Here is a 16,072-nt window from a genome sequence, read left to right on the forward strand (position 1 = left end):
TAGGGTCCAGGAGGTGAAGCGTTTTCAAAGTTTATAGGTGCGGCGTTCGGCGAATAAAGTCGTACATGAACTAGCTAGGGAAGGTTGCAGAAATAAACTCTGTAAAACTTGGTTTTAGGTACCACCGACATGTGTTAGCTCGGTGGTGGCCTCGAAGTGTACCATGACATCCTAATAAGGCTGCAACAAATTCCAACTAAAAAAATAACGTTAACATTCCTGTTATGCAGTGCTGGATGAATATGAGTTTATGAATCGTATGAGTGGTTTTCGGTTTTCTTCGCGTTGGACTGTGGAGGACTGCTAAAGTATGGTTTTATTTGTAGTTCTGACATTCCTAAACCTAGCCCCCGCGTCGCTCCTCCCGCGGGCGACACGGGCGGCGCCGCCACCCCTTGCCGCTAGCCCTCCTCCTCCTCCCCCCCTTCCCCGCTGCCGCCGGCCAGAGCCGCCGGGGCAAAGCCCCCGCGGTGGCTGGCAGCGGGGGCCTTCTCCTCTCCTCGCGTTCGTGGCCTGCGGGAGCGGCCAGACCAAGCGGAGGCGCTGGGGCGCGCGGATCCTAGCGGCACGACGGCGATGATCTTGACGACGGCGGGCCCATGGCGCGGCTGCAGATGGGTCGACGCCGAGCTGTGTGGCGGCTGCGTGCGGGTCTCCTCGTGGCGGCGGCCTTCGCCGGCGGCGGGGCGGCACGTGCGCGGCATCCGGCGAGGGGTGGGACGCGGCCACGGTGGCTTCTCGTGCGAGTACGCGGAAAAGAGGCTGCGGCATGTGTCCTCGGGGAGGATGGCTATCCTCGCCCAGATCCGTCGGCGGAATGGCGGCGGAGGTCGCAGTGGCCGGTCGGCGGTGGCGGAACTTGCTCGGTGGCAGCGGCAAGGTTCTGTCTGGATCCCGGGGCGGCGGCCTTGGAGGGTGGCGGCTGGTGAAGCTAGGGCTTCCCGCGGCGGCATGGCGTGATACAGTCCCTGTCCAAGGCGGATCTGTGACGGCGATCTGCTTTGGATTGGTTCGGATCAGAGACGGTGACGAGCGCGCAGGATCCTTCTCGGCGGCTCTCGCGGCTTGACGAGGCGGGGTGGGAGCCCTCCTTCTAGGCTCCAGTGGTGGCACACTCAGGCAGTGGCCGGGGCGCCAGGGATCCCACGATGGCACTGTTGCTGCAGTTGGTTGCCGGATTTAGGCGGCTGGATCTGGGGCTTTGAAGGCGGTCGAACGGTGCACAGGTTGTTGGGTGGATTTCTTGGGACGGATCCGGGTGAAAACCTGGTCTTCGGTTGATGGCCCGAGCCGGTGATGACGATGCCCTTATCATCGTTTCCTTCATGAAGGCATTATCGAGGTGAAGCTCCCAACTCCACTCAATACCTTCGGGGGAACCCTAGATCAGCTGATCAGTTGTTGGCGGCATTCATGTGTCGTAACCCCCTTTGAGGCGGCATTCTTGGAGGTGCACTCGGCTTCGCGGAACCATCGGACGGCTTCTTTGCTGGAGCGGTGCTTCATCCTACATATTGATGGCGACGGATCTTGACGGCGCGGTGCAGTGCAGATTCAGAGTTTGATGTGGGAGGATGGACTCGTGCAGGAGGACGAGGATGTCTGGCGTCGTGATGGCGTCGATGGCAGAGAGACCTAGCATGGTAGATGCAACAGTACAGCTTTGAAGATGGAGTCATGGCAGGTGGCTGCGGCGGCCTCATACCCGGCAGGCGTCCTGGTTGAGGAGTGCGCCGGACTGGTAGGTGCCCCATACCAGGCAGGCGTCCTGGTTGGGACCTCATGTCTTAGATGTTTAGGTTTGGCTGCGATGTCTGTTTGGTATTAGGCCCAGGCTATCAACGCCCCTTCATCAATTGGATAGGTGTAGCGACAGTTGTTGCTTAGACGGTGGCTTTAGTCTTGCTCTTGTATGACTTTGTAAAGTCTTGTGAGAATAATTAATAAAGTGGTCGCATGCATTATCCAGATGCAGAGGCCGGGGATCATCCTCTTTTTTAAAAAAAAATTAGTGTTAGGTTGCCTGCGTTTCCAGTTTATGATGTTGTCGCTTGGTCAGGACATGCCTTTCTTTCAGAGAACCAGGAAATCAGTAAACAATCGGTGCAATCCTTTACTGAAATAGCGGCAGTAATTTTACGAAATTTCACTGAATAAGGAAAGTAGCAAATGTTTGCTGAGAGCCTGAGTGCTCCGAGGTCTTTTATTCTAGCGACACCCCAAATTTGCGACTTCAGATTAATCGTGCCCAAGCCAAGGATTGGAGGGTATTTAGGGGGATTTTTAACTGGGAGTTTCATCGAGGTGAACAGACCCTCGAGAGATGGTAGAAAGTTCCAGCGACATCGCAAAGACGCCGCCTTACTTGAATCAATGTGGATATGAGCACTAGTGCCATCATAGCTCCCTGGTGGAACGAAAAACACTGAAATTGCCACGTGTGCAGTAGATGAATCTCTTGCAAACATCTCTTGTTGCACGACACAGCTTTGTAGGCTCATGTACACATTCCCAACTTCAACTTGTGTTCCTGGTGCATCCCATGCATAGCACACTTATCATCATCCGGTAGACCAACCTAGCGCCACTTCACTATCCACCTAGTGGCAGCAACAAAAATAAGTGGGACCTTACATTTTTGTGGTGCAGTTTCTAGTGTTCAGCTTCTTTATATGCTTGTGCAAAGGAGGGATTCAGAATAGTATTTATGACCCAGATATTGTTGATTTTACCACTCACCAGCCGTCTGTCCAATTATTTAACTCCATGAGTACAGTTGTTATAAGCGCTACTAATCCTAGTGACTTGTTTCTTCAGATTTGTTTTTTGCGGAAAACATGTTTTTCCAGATAACTAGAAAACTGTATTCATGGCCCCGGGGCCAAGGGTGTTATTTATGTACCTCTCGTCCCCTCCCCTCATCATTTGTCAAATTATTTAACTCCATCGATACAGTTGTTATTATAACTTATAAGAGCTATCAATCACAGTGACATGCAAATTGTATTTTATGGACCTGGGGTGTTGTTGATTTTCCTCCTCATCGGCTGTATGTTCAATTATGTAACTTAATCTGTACAGCTGGTATAAGAGCTACTAATCCTAATGACATATTTTATTTAGATAACTAGCACGGTGCTACATGTAATCTAATTGTAGTTATGAATGTTAATTTTAAGGATCCAGCCCAAGATCGACAATGACAGATGATGTTTATGTGTAGTTATAAAAAATGGTTATATCTCATTAGAATTATGAATAATTGACAATGATGACTGATGTTTATGTGTAGTTATACTAAAATTGGCTGTGATATATCTCATTAAATTTTATGAATATCTATCGGATGGGCAAGAAATGATTGTGACATGTTTTGATGTAGTTATGATCATTTGTCAGCTATTTGGTTTGTCACAGTTATGATAATTTATCAGTTTACATACAAGAGATTAGTTGAATGTGCCCTACTATAAAAAGAGATCTTGCAATTAGTGATTGATGTTTTAAGCGGACAGTGAAGTTGCTGTAGCTTTGCGTCGATTTTCCCTTCAATCTAGATAGCTTACCAAGGAGGAGGATTCTTTATTTGCATCTTTGTCAAAGGCTTCTGAAGTTTTGATTAACTATCATTAAAATGGAAAGGATCTAAGCCTTGTATTGCCATATCTTTCCTTGAAGTTTTCATATCTGGTAGCAGATCATTGTAGGCATGGGTGTGAAGAACTTGGGCAGTGGGAAACAAGCTCAGCAAGCTAAGCCATATGTGTTGGCAGATTATTAGGGGGGCTTGAAGCACATTGCAGATTCTGACACCCGAAATGCAAGTCCGGTGAATAGTCATGAAGATGTAGATATGAACATGGAAGCTGCCATCTCTATTGATGATGTCATACGAGTGGGGGACTTCAGCTCGAAAGACGACATTGGCAGCCTCCAACTAACTGTAATGGACTCCGCCGACATTCATGCCTAGATGTGAGATGCCCACGATTTTGTAGGCAAGAAGGAGCAGCTGTTGTGCCCTAGGCTAGGTTACAGACCATCGCAAGCAGACGGCGGAAACAAGCCATCAGATGTGCCGTGACAGCAAGATCCCACTTCCTTACACAACAATTTCTTTAGAGAAACAAAGCATACCAACCATGTTTCTGCAGTGTTTCTGCAGTTTTCCAGCTTCTAAACACTACTTCAACAGGTAGCATTGTCATCTTATTATTTTGGTGCTGGATGAATATGAGCTTACGAAGAAATGAGTGGTTACCGATTTTGTTTATCGTTGGATTGTGGAAAACTACAAAAGTATGTTTTACTTGGTGTTGTGTTGCATGTTCTTTGTAGTTTTACGCTGTTATCACCTACATACTAATAATAGTCATGAAAAATAACAGGGGACTATGGTCAGGACTCTGCTATTCTTTCAGAACCAGGGGATTCACCCGCAAAAGCGGCTAGAACTTTGCCATATTCATCGAATAAAGCGAGTTGCAAATTTTTATGAGGGCACCAAAGAAGTCTACACTCTTAAGATCAGTGTTCTTGAGTCTTTTGCTCTGGCTAACAACCAAGTTGGGAAGATGGGTGATACTTCTCTCATTCCATATCTCCCTCGAGAGGAGCACCACCAAAGGCTTGTTTCCTTCTTCGCACATAGGCTGCATTGCTCGATTGCGATTATGGAAATGAGCGTAAGTGTCATCTCGGCTCTTCTAAGAAACCAGAAATGTGCTAATAGCTTTGTGTTGCCGAGGAATTTTGTCAGGCATTTAACAAATCATCGCTGGACCGACTAATGTACACAAATTCAACTTGAGCTCATGTACCCGATGCATCCTATCTATAGTTTTAAATAGCCGGCTATAGTCCCGCTATAGCTCCGTTATAGATGTTTGAAGGTGTTGCCGCTAAATAATTTCATGTACAATTTGCCGCTATAGCCCGCTATAGCCCAGCTATAGCTGTTTTTAAGGGTCGCCGCTAAATGGCATATCCTATTATTTAAAACATTTTTCTATCCCTAGCACCGGTAATCGTTCTCACAAGATATCACCACTATTCTATCCGCCTAGTAGCAGCAGCAAAGAAAGATTGGCAAGCTTACATTTTCTTGGTGAAGTTTTGAGTGTTCACCTTATGTTCACTGGAACTCTGATGATGTGCAAATGACTAATTCAAAATTGTAATTATAGGCCACATGTTGTTGATTTTACTACCTCACTAGTCGCTTGTCCAATTACTTAAATCCATGAGTACAGTTGTCATAAGTTACCGAAAAAGACTTTCGCCGTGCTTCATATATAAAGTAATGACCAACCATAATCTAGGTATAAACTCATGCCACCACAACACATGCACACAACCAAGACAGGATACATGTTTTCTGAGAGTAATGACTTGATGCGGTACTACTATGTGCCCATAGGAGTAGCCACGTAGATGTCGTGGTTGGCAGGAAAATTGACCGCTTGCCGCGAGATTGGAGGAGTGGAGGTGCACTACCAATCGACGAATGGGGCTGTGGGAGCTAACCTAGCTAACAACAACCCCTCAAGTATGCGTGGGGCGCCAGCTAGGCGTCGAGTTGAACGGGTGCTCTGTTGCGATGGGTCTGCATTAGGGCTGGCACGAATCAACGCCACTCTTATTATTAGTTTGTACTGGTACCATAGTAATTCAAAATGCACCACCTGCTGGGTTCCAAACACAATACAAACAAATGAACCCGAAATTAGTTCACAGTCTTGTTACATACATACAAAGTTACTTGCAGCAGTGAGTTTTTTTACATAACTTGCAGCACTGAGTTATCAAGGTCCATGTTAAATTGTGATCCAAATTCTACTGTATTGGACTAGACGTAGTACATACGGTGTGGGTCTTTGCATTGGTACCGACGCGTACGAATACAACTCGTTTACTTGTCCTTTAAGGACTCTCATGTATTGCCCTCTTATATACCCCATGTAGTCGCACCTAAAGACGGTCTGTCGTCTCGTGATTGTAATACTACTCCTCATAGTGATTGCGCCTTCGTGCGTCCGTGATTTTTCTCCCGCAAGGGTTTTCACGTAAAAATCCATGTCTCTCTATCTCATTTATTTCTTGTTATTATCTAACAAGTGGTATACAGAGCTGAAGTTCAGATACAAGATTGAGACGAGGATTAGGGTTGCGTGCACCGCCACACGTACGTGACCAGGGCGATCCGGCTTCGGATCGATTTCCGTTGCGAAGTTGTACGAAGCCGAGACAGACAGGAGATTCCGCTGCGCACAGTGCATATATCCACCGAGACGTCAATCTCTGCTGTCACCGGTTCAGTCAGTTTGACTTTGATCTGCGAGTCGCCGCTTGTCCTTGCGGATATACGCGTGACACTGGTCCACTGCTGCTACCGTGAAGGATCAAGTCCCGAGGTACAATCAATTTGCTTGTCTGCTGCTTCACGTCAAGCCTACCAAGCTGCTGCTGCTCCTGCTCGCGTGAGATTAGGCTGGTCACAATGAGCAGGAATATAAGGTAGTAACCTACACACTTTCCTAGACTATGTTACTACCTCCATAGTGGGTAGGAACATGTATGCAGTGTCATGCAACGATGTATTTATTAGGTCATAGACTTATTGTTTCTTGGAGTGTGTAATGTTCCGGTAACTTAGCTAGTTATCACAAGAAGCTCTCTCTTCATTAAATATGTGCCACATAAATAAAATTGCATTGGAGTGTGTGATGTTACTCCTAAGTTCCTACCCATTGTGACCAGCCTTACAAGGCTACGGTACCTAGTGCTACTATTACTACTCCGTGACCTGCTAGTACTAGTTGAGTACTACTACTACTCACATGGACACCGAGGCCGATCTACAGATCAGATTTTTTGCTCTCTGTTCAATCGTCCACTGTCCAGCGACTATCAGGTGCTATTTACTCTGTTTTGTTTGCTCCGTATATTAATTCTATCAAGAATTTTTCTACCGGTTTGTACTACTTTGTGTACAGATTTAATCTATTCATGGCATCCATGAAGTATGATCTTCCGCTGCTGGACCGTGACACAAGGTTTACCCTATGGCAAGTCAAGATGCAGGCGTTGTTGGCATAGTCCGACTATGATGAAGCACTGGATAGTTTTGGGAAGAACAGAATTCAGGACTGGACTGATGAGGAGAAAAGAATTGATTGTAAGGCTTTGTCACAAATTCAACTCCATTTGCATAATGATATTTTGCAGAAAGTTTTGAGCGAGAAAATTGCCGCCGCTCTATGGTTAAAACTGAAGGGGATTTGTATGACTAAGAGCAACTCTAGCAGACCCCGCAAAACGCGTTTGCAGTTCGCGCAAAATAATTTTTGCGGGCCGGCGCGGGCTGGCACAGATGCAGACCCCGCAAACGGATCCGTAAAAAAGTATATTCGCAGAATATGCTTTTTTACGGGTCGGCTAATACGGGTTCTGCTCGGACACCACCGTGACGACCCGCAAACAGATAAACTGCAAATCTTGCATTTGACATAGAATTTCACAAACAAATTCAAGTTTAAATGACACAAACAGTTTTACGCGTAAATAGAAGCCAAGTTCATTACGGCTAACGCAAAAGAGGTCCCTGCAAAAGGTTTGCGCCCATGTCTGGCATCATCTTGATCGATCTTCACTCCGCGCCATCGAGTCCACCTTGGAGTTCATCGGCGCCACCGAATCCACCTCCGGCGCTTGTTCCAACTCCCGCACCGAAATCATCCACATTGCCACCATATGGAGCGGAGAAAACATCACCTGTCGTGCAATTGTCACGGCAGATGTCCTTAGTGTTAGGACTTAGTCGCGAGGTCAACGCATCTATGTGGTAGCTTGAGAGGGGTTGAGCAGGACGAGTGACGCGATGTTTTACACAGGTTCGGCCCCTCGCGGTGGAGGTAAAAGCCTACATCCTTCTTCATTGATATTGATGATGATGATCACGGTTACAAGAGTGCTCTATCTCGAGAGCTATTGTCTAAACCTAACTTGTCCAACTTGTGGAACTTGTGAATCTTGTCCCCTTTTGGGGAGCCCTGCCCCTCCTTATATATGTTGGAGGGGCGGGTTACATGTAGAGTCCTATTAGGATTAGGACTAGTCTATCTCTAATACAAACCGGATACAAGTCCTGGTCGTAACTCCTTGTAAGGTAAATATTCCTCATGCCTTTCCTCTTAAACTGGCCCACCATAGTATGAACCGGCCTTCTGAGCCTTGGGCCTTGTCATCCGTCTGACCCGCCCGCCAGGTTACCAGTGAGTCATAATGATCAGGAGGGTTGCTTGTAAACCGCCAGGTCAGGGCGGGTCACCAGTAACTCGCCAAGTGTCAGCGGGGTCTTCAGATAAACCGCCAAGTCCAGCCGGGTTAACTTCCGGCCGGTTTATACCGCGGGGTATATCCCCGATATTAGCCCCCAGTTTAATTTGGATTTATCCATGTTAAACTGATCCTGTAAAACAAATACAAGAACAAATTTGACAAACTATGCTCCGGGTTAAGAATTCTTATAAACCGGCATCTGATCATTCTAAAGTCCTTGTCATTTCCTTCTTTTAGAAAATCCAGGTCAATAAGCCAGCGTCATACTCAATTTGCTGACATTGGTTTCTCACAGAGAAATATTGTGAAGAATAATCCACTTGAGTCGGCTTCCAAAGCGCCGGCTTAAGAAATTTTGGCTTGAAATACTCATCTGATATCCGGCCGGTTTGAAGATGTAAAACTTGCCGGTTGAATATTACCAAAATTACCGGGTTATAAAAATTGATAATTCCGGGTCATGATTGTGGCTAACGCCGGTTCATGATTGTTGCCAACGTCGGTTCATGATTATTGATGATGCCGGGTTGCAGACACAGGGTCATAATAATTGGTGACGCCGGGTCAATCTGGTTTGCTCAAAACAGAGAATTTTGAAAATATTTCTCTGATAATAATATAATACTTGTAGCCCCCAAGTCTTGAGCAGAACAAAGTGATGGCTTAAGACTTGCTTCAATATAAATACTGCCACTTTCAAAGAAATCCATGTTGTTCATCCCAGTCACTAGTAAAAATTGAATACTCCATATTATGTAGCCCCCAAGTGCCGGGTCGTCATGCTTGCAGCAACCTGGGACTTGTAATTGACTGATGCCCATAAAATTTCAACCAATGTAGCCCCCAAGGGCCGGGTCATTATGCAATAATGAGCAGGGACTTTATAAATATGATGATGTAGACTTGAGCAGCGATGTGTAGCCCCCAAAGGCCGGCTCAGTAAGATAATATTGAGCTGGAACTTTATATATACTTCTTTTGAAAAGAACATCATATGATGTAACCCCCATCATGGGGCTTGAACCCACGTCCACAAGGTTAAGAGCTTTGTGCTTTACCAACTGAGTAGTGGACCCTTCAATATAATAGAATAAAACTTATGTACCTTGAATTGTTGACAGACACAATTGGTAGCCCCCAAGGGCCGGCTCATTATGATGTGATGAGTCGGGTCTTCAATAAGGCCAGTAAAATTGTCTTTGCATTAGCCCCCAAGTGCCATGGTGCATGCTGGCAGTGACATGGGACTTGCATATTTGATGTAATCTCAACTTGAATAATATAGCCCCCAAGTGCCGGGTCGTAAGCCTGCAGCGACTCGGGACTATTCCTTCCATTGTAGAATAAATTATATCCATTGATAAAGTAATAGCCATTGCGCCAAAGCGACTTTGAATACCTCATCTGTTGATAACCATAATAAAAAATCCAGCCATGTTGTCTATTTCAAGATTTGAATAATATACTCAATGATTTATAAGCACATGATTCCAATGGCGCAATCCAAATATATATACTGGCGACTTATAGTCCAAAGCCAGACCGGTTTAATGAACACTGGATAATTTATCATCATACTGCCGACTTGTAATCGAAAGCCAGGCCGGGTTAATAAACGCCGGTGATTTATAATCATGCTTTATTCAACCTGTTTTTGTATACAACAAGTTTAAAGTGTCCTGGCGGTTTACCGCCGAACGGGTCATAATGCCCAACATATAACTTGGGTTTATAACCAAGGCTGCACTTAAGAATAATCAAATATGAAATATATCATACCCGTGACATTGAATCACATCATTGGTTTACCAACTTTTTTGTAGTAAGGGTGATAATTCCAATCTTAAGTACTGATAACTCTTTCCATACTGTACCGGTTTATGATAAAACCGTACCGGGTTAGTGATAAACCCCAGATTAACCATATATAATAATGGTGACTTGTAGTCAAACCAGACCGGGCTGATAGTCTCTGGATTATAACTTGATCGTGTACTGACAACTTGTAGTTGAAAGCCGAGCCGGGTTGATAAATACCGGTTTACTCCATAATAGGATGGTAACAGAAAATCAAACCGGGCAGATAGTCTCCGGATTAAGAATTGACCATGTTCCGCCAATTTGTAATTTGACAGTCGAACCGGTTTAAGAATTGTCGGTTTAAAAACGCAACAAAAGAAATATTTATCAAAAACAAAATTTCAAGCAAAGGCAATGATAAAACCATTTGCAAAAAGAGGCTATTGAGCCGATCAAGAGGCATTACCATGGTCGGACACAACCAAGCCCCCAAAAAGGCATAGCTATGGTTCGAGTCAGCCAGGTCCCCAAATGATGCTTTGGCATTACGCCGATCAAGAGGTGTAGCTATGGTTCGGGTTCGACCAAGCCCCCAAGTGATGCTGTGGCACTAGGCCGATCAAGAGGCGTGACTATGGTTCAGACGTGACCACAAGTCCCCAAGTGATGCTTTGGCATTACGCCGATCAAGAGGTGTAGCTATGGTTCGGGTTCGACCAAGCCCCCAAGTGATGTTGTGGCACTAGGCCGATCAAGAGGCGTGACTATGGTTCAGACATGTCCACAAGTCCTCAAGTGATGCTGTGGCTTTACGCCTATCAAAAGGTGTTGCTATGGTTCGGACGCGACCAAAGCCCCAAGTGACGCTGTTGCATTGAGCCGATCAAGAGGTGTGACTATAGTTCAGACATGACCAAGCCCCCAAGTGATCAATAATATGATAAGCCAATAAGGCATGATACCCATGTTTGAACTGCGCATCATGGCAGCAGGTCCTCTTTGGCACCCTTTAACTTTTTGCAAGAGATAAATCCTTCTTGAACCGGGATTTTGAACCGGATTTTGAGAGCTTCAATACTTTATGGGAGATATCTTTCCCTTGAACCGAATTTTAAACCGGAATCTTCATTTTCAGCCGGAAATTTTCTGACGGCCTTTAAAATTTGCACCAATATGGCGGTTTAGGGTCCTGCATTTAGATAACCTTGCAAGCCGGAGTAATTGCTCTTTGAAAGAAAGCAATATATAATATAAAAATATATTGGATGGATTTCACCTGATATGTCAGTCCAGTTGATATCCATCACGGGGTTATACGCCAGTACGGACAAAAGAGTTGACCGCGGCATTGCTGATGTAGTCCGGACTGCGGGAGCGGCGGTTTGTGTTCCGGTTCACCAGTGTGATATGCACAAATGCCGGCGTAGAACAGCTAGCGCGCGCCGTCCGTAATAGGGCATCACTTTTATATTGAGCACTTGTCCTGTATAGAAAGATATAGGCCAGAGTAATCGTTCTCGGAAAAACAATATGTACAAAAAAAAGAAACAGATGAAAAAGATAGCACCTGGAAATTTAATTGGCCGTGCCACCAGCGAGTAGTAGCATGTTTTTTGTCTGCACGTACCGATTGCTCCACAGTAAATCGGCCAGAACACATGCCATGGCCTGGTGACTATTAGCACCAGGATTTGACCCTCAGGCCGCCGGTTCAACTCCCACGGCCTGCTCCTTTACCTTCAGGTATTACTTGCTGGATTGATGCTATGCGCTTTCCTACTTAGGCTTCAGAGAGCCTGGCAGTGGCAGGACGAGTCCAAGGCGGCTCAAAAAACCAGGGGCGGCACTGACGCGGTGAACTAGAAGTCAACCCGGCAGAAGAGGCGCGGGCGGATTAGGAGACAGAACCGTGCAGGTGGCACATCCGAGCATGGTGTCAAGGTTGCGGAGGGGGCGAAACAAACCGGCGACGTGGTCGCGCCGTGGGAACAAACACGGCGACTAGAAGTGTGGGCGCCGGCGTTTCGTGGAGGCAGCAGATGTTGACCACGGCAGCGGTGGCAGCTCGCGAGTTAAGATTTGATCGGGTGGAGGTGACCCGACCGCGACGGTTTAGCGTGGCCACGTAGGAGGCGAGATGTAAAAATCCGGGCGGTTTGACCAGCTCGGGTGGCTCGGAGGCGGGTGGAACGGTGAACCGGCGGAAGCAGCTTTTAAGCGGAGCCGGGTTGGATCGCGCCAACTCTTCTGAACACCTCGAGAACCGGATGGCAGATCATAGCTAAGGGAAAGCCGGTTCACCGGCGGAGGCGGAGCCGCGGTCGCAGTAGCGGGGCCCGGCGACGGTTTGGAACTAGACCAGGCGTGCTTCGGCGTTGACTCGCCATAGAGGAGGTGGCTCGTCAGCGGCTTGCTCGGGTCAGGGGCGAGGCGTCAGAGTACAGGCGCAGAGGCGCGAATATTCGATGGCTGGAACGGCTCATAGTGGTGAAGTCATCTTGCCACTCAAGGCACGGGCAACGAGTGAGGCCGCGACGGCCCGGTGCGTCCACGCCTGAATAAGCCCCCGACGAGGCGTAGTGTAGCTGCGGAGGGGTGCAGGCAAGGCCACTGCCGCCCACGGGGCAATGGTGGTGGCGGTTCAATCGCGGTGGAGCCCCGGCTTAAGACCGTGATGCGAGGCTGTCGAGACTCATCACAGGAAAGGCCGGGCGGCACGGGTCAGGGCGCCGGGTGAGGTGGAAATAGGAATCATTGAAGTTGTGGCAAACCGGCGGCAGTTCAACACTCGGACTGCAGCTCCATGGAGGGGACTCAAGGCGTGGGAGACCCGGTCAGGCGGGCCGATCCATGGCAGCAGAATCTCCGATTGGACTGATCACACACATCTTTCAGCTGTAATTTTGACTTGTTGCTCACTTGCTCTTGCTGAATGCTGTACTAGCACGGATAAAGCGTGGTCATGGACACAGAGTAAGGCGGGCTGAAACTGCTTGTAGGCGGAAGCCGGTTCAACGGCCCGGGCCAGCTCGCAGCTGACTTAAAAACCGCTCGCGAAGACTGCTACAGAAGTTGACGGCGGCCTGACACACCCGCGAGGGCGGCTCAAGCACAACAAGCTTGACGAGGCCACAGGCGAGTAAGGTAGCAGCTTTGCGGCAGAAGCAGGACGATCACGCAATTTGACGGTGGGTGGCGATTTGAAGGTGAGCCGCAGCAGGCCACCCAAGGCGGGTTCTGGCAGAGGCGACGCGACGAGGCATGACTTGGCAATGGCTCAAGGCCAGGGAGGCGACTTACGCCGGACCACAACAGAAGTGGAGGTAGCTCGGAGATGGGTGCGAAGTAGACGGTGTCAAAACAAGGCCCGCGGCTTGGTAACTCGGCGAGGCGGAGGTGGCTCAAGGCGGCAGGGCGAGCAATGACTTGGCCGTAGGGGCGCGTCGCAAACCGGAGGAGCAGGGCGGCTCTCCAGTGGCCTGAAGGCCCTAAGCGGCCCTTCGGCGGCGACTCGGGGGCTTGTGACGCGGGTACTCCGGCTGGTCGATGAAGTTCGTCCGCTGCTATAGCAGAGAGTGGCAGAGGCACGGCCGGCCACGGCCCAGCGCGGCCACGCGGAGGAGGGCCCGCGAGACGAGGCGGGTCGCGGGTTACAGTAGAGGGCCGGGAGGCTGCTCGGAGCCACGGGAGCGCAGAACAGTGGAGCGACGGCGGTTCGACAGCGAAAACCGCTTCCGGGTCGTGGGCTGTTTCCTCTTTTTTTTCATACTTTCCTTTACAGATTCGCCTCGAAATCTCCTTCTGTGGAACCCACACGGGTGTTTGACGTGACCCGGCTGTAGCAGAGTTCTTGTTGGTCTCAGCGACACGCGGTAGCAGCAGAAATCGATCTCCTTAGTTCGATCGGATTGTATATGCTTTGGCGGCACACACAACGCCCAACCCTAATTTTTTTCTTTGACTTCAATCTCATAGATTATAAAATCTTCATCTAAAAAATTGCAAACTCCTCGATCCTTGGGGAGATCCCTCCAAAAACTTATCACCACCGTGCGCAGGCCCCACGGTGGGCGCCAACTGTTGTGGAATTGTCACGGCAGATGTCCTTAGTGTCAGGACTTAGTCGTGAGGTCAACGCATCTATGTGGTAGCTTGAGAGGGGTTGAGCGGGACGAGTGACGCGATGTTTTACCCAGGTTCGGCCCCTCACGGTGGAGGTAAAAGACTATATCCTGCTTCATTGATATTGATGATGATGATCACGGTTACAAGAGTGCTCTATCTCGAGAGCTATTGTCTAAACCTAACTTGTCCAACTTGTGGAACTTGTGAATCTTGTCCCCTTTTGGGGAGCCCTTCCCCTCCTTATATATGTTGAAGGGGCGGGTTACATGTAGAGTCCTATTAGGATTAGGACTAGTCTATCTCTAATACAAACCGGATACAAGTCCTGGTCGTAACTCCTTGTAAGGTAAATATTCCTCATGTCTTTCCTCTTAAACCGGCCCACCATAGTATGAACCGGCCTTCTGAGCCTTGGGCCTTGTCATCCGTCTGACCCGCCCGCCTGGTTACCAGTGAGTCATAATGACCAGGAGGGTTGCTTGTAAACCGCCAGGTCAGGGCGGGTCGCCAGTAACTCGCCAAGTGTCAGCGGGGTCTTCAGATAAACCGCCAAGTCCGGCCGGGTTAACTTCCGGCCGGTTTATACCGCAGGGTATATCCCCGACATCACCGGAACTGTAGCACGAACCGGCCGACGCCACCATTCTTCTCTTCAAGATTTCCCTCCTTGCCATATCATGCCATGTTTTGGTGAGGTCGTCCATGTCATTGCGGTTCATTGACATGATCTTGTTCTCTTCGGCGAGCAACATGGATATTGATTTGTTTTCGACGGCTCGTGCTCTTCTCTCCTTGATGGCAGCTTTGCGCAGCCCCTCTTCCTTGAGCAACTGCCACTTTTCTTGCTTCTCCTTCGCCTTCTTCTCGGCCAACTCTTTCTTGATCTCCAACGATTTCAACAACATCGACTCGTTGGATTGCAACATGAGGATTGCAACATGGCATCAATCTCCTTGGTCTTCTTGTCACCATCGGGCTTGTGCAAATTTCTTGGGCCATCATCATCCTCATCTTCATCCATGTTTGTAAGTGAGCCTCTCTTTGGTGGGGATTCTTTGTCGATCAACTTCCACTCTTGCACTTTTGGAGCAACTCCCAACAATGCTCTAGTTTGAAAATTTTGCCTTCCGAAGCTTCCATGTCCTTGTATCTATGTTGAGCAATCTTTTCCTACACAATGTGAACAAAGTGATCCAATCACTTCTCATGATGCAATATGATGACGCACAATTTGAACAAAGGCAAAACAAACTCACATCATCAGACTCCACGGTGCCACTTGGAGGTGCATTGCGTACTTGCTCCAAGCAAGCTGCCCAACGGCTGCACATAGGCTTGATGTTCTCCCAATGCCCTTGAAGCGACCGAAATGTGCATGGAGTCCTATTGGGATACTTTGTCATAATGCGGAAGTATTGATCTTCGATCCTTTGCCAATATCTCTTGGAAGTTTGAGATGTACCCGTGGTAGCATCAAGAGACACCGCACTCCATGCTTGAATCAAAGCTTGATCTTCCAAGATCGTGTAGTTCTTCAATCTTATGCTTTTCCCAGTTTTTGCTTGTGATTTCTCAAACGCTTCCTCTTCGATCTCCTCCAATTCGTCCGCACAACCATGATCATCCACGTCGGCCTCTGTTTCATTGTACTCGAATGGTTCGAGAGGGGCTTGATCAATGTCAACCGCTTTCGTGTCCAACAAGTTCATGAACTCGGTTGTTCCATTGTTCGAACCACCACTGTAGTGAACGATAACAAGTCATGCGCTATCGAGAATAATGGCGAAAAATGAAAGGGAATCGCCAA

At 48.0% G+C, this 16,072-nt stretch overlaps 2 pseudogenes; both read left to right on the forward strand.

The window, feature by feature from the left end:
* Positions 1 to 599: 599 nt before the first annotated feature.
* Positions 600 to 1,183, forward strand: LOC147991987 (uncharacterized; annotated as a pseudogene).
* A 2,526-nt stretch (positions 1,184 to 3,709) lies between these two features.
* Positions 3,710 to 4,084, forward strand: LOC147991988 (uncharacterized; annotated as a pseudogene).
* The last annotated feature ends 11,988 nt before the right edge of the window (positions 4,085 to 16,072 follow it).

Source organism: Triticum urartu, chromosome 1A (assembly GCF_056163025.1).
Source record: "Triticum urartu cultivar PI428250 chromosome 1A, HENAU_Tu73, whole genome shotgun sequence".
Classification (NCBI taxonomy): domain Eukaryota; kingdom Viridiplantae; phylum Streptophyta; class Magnoliopsida; order Poales; family Poaceae; genus Triticum; species Triticum urartu.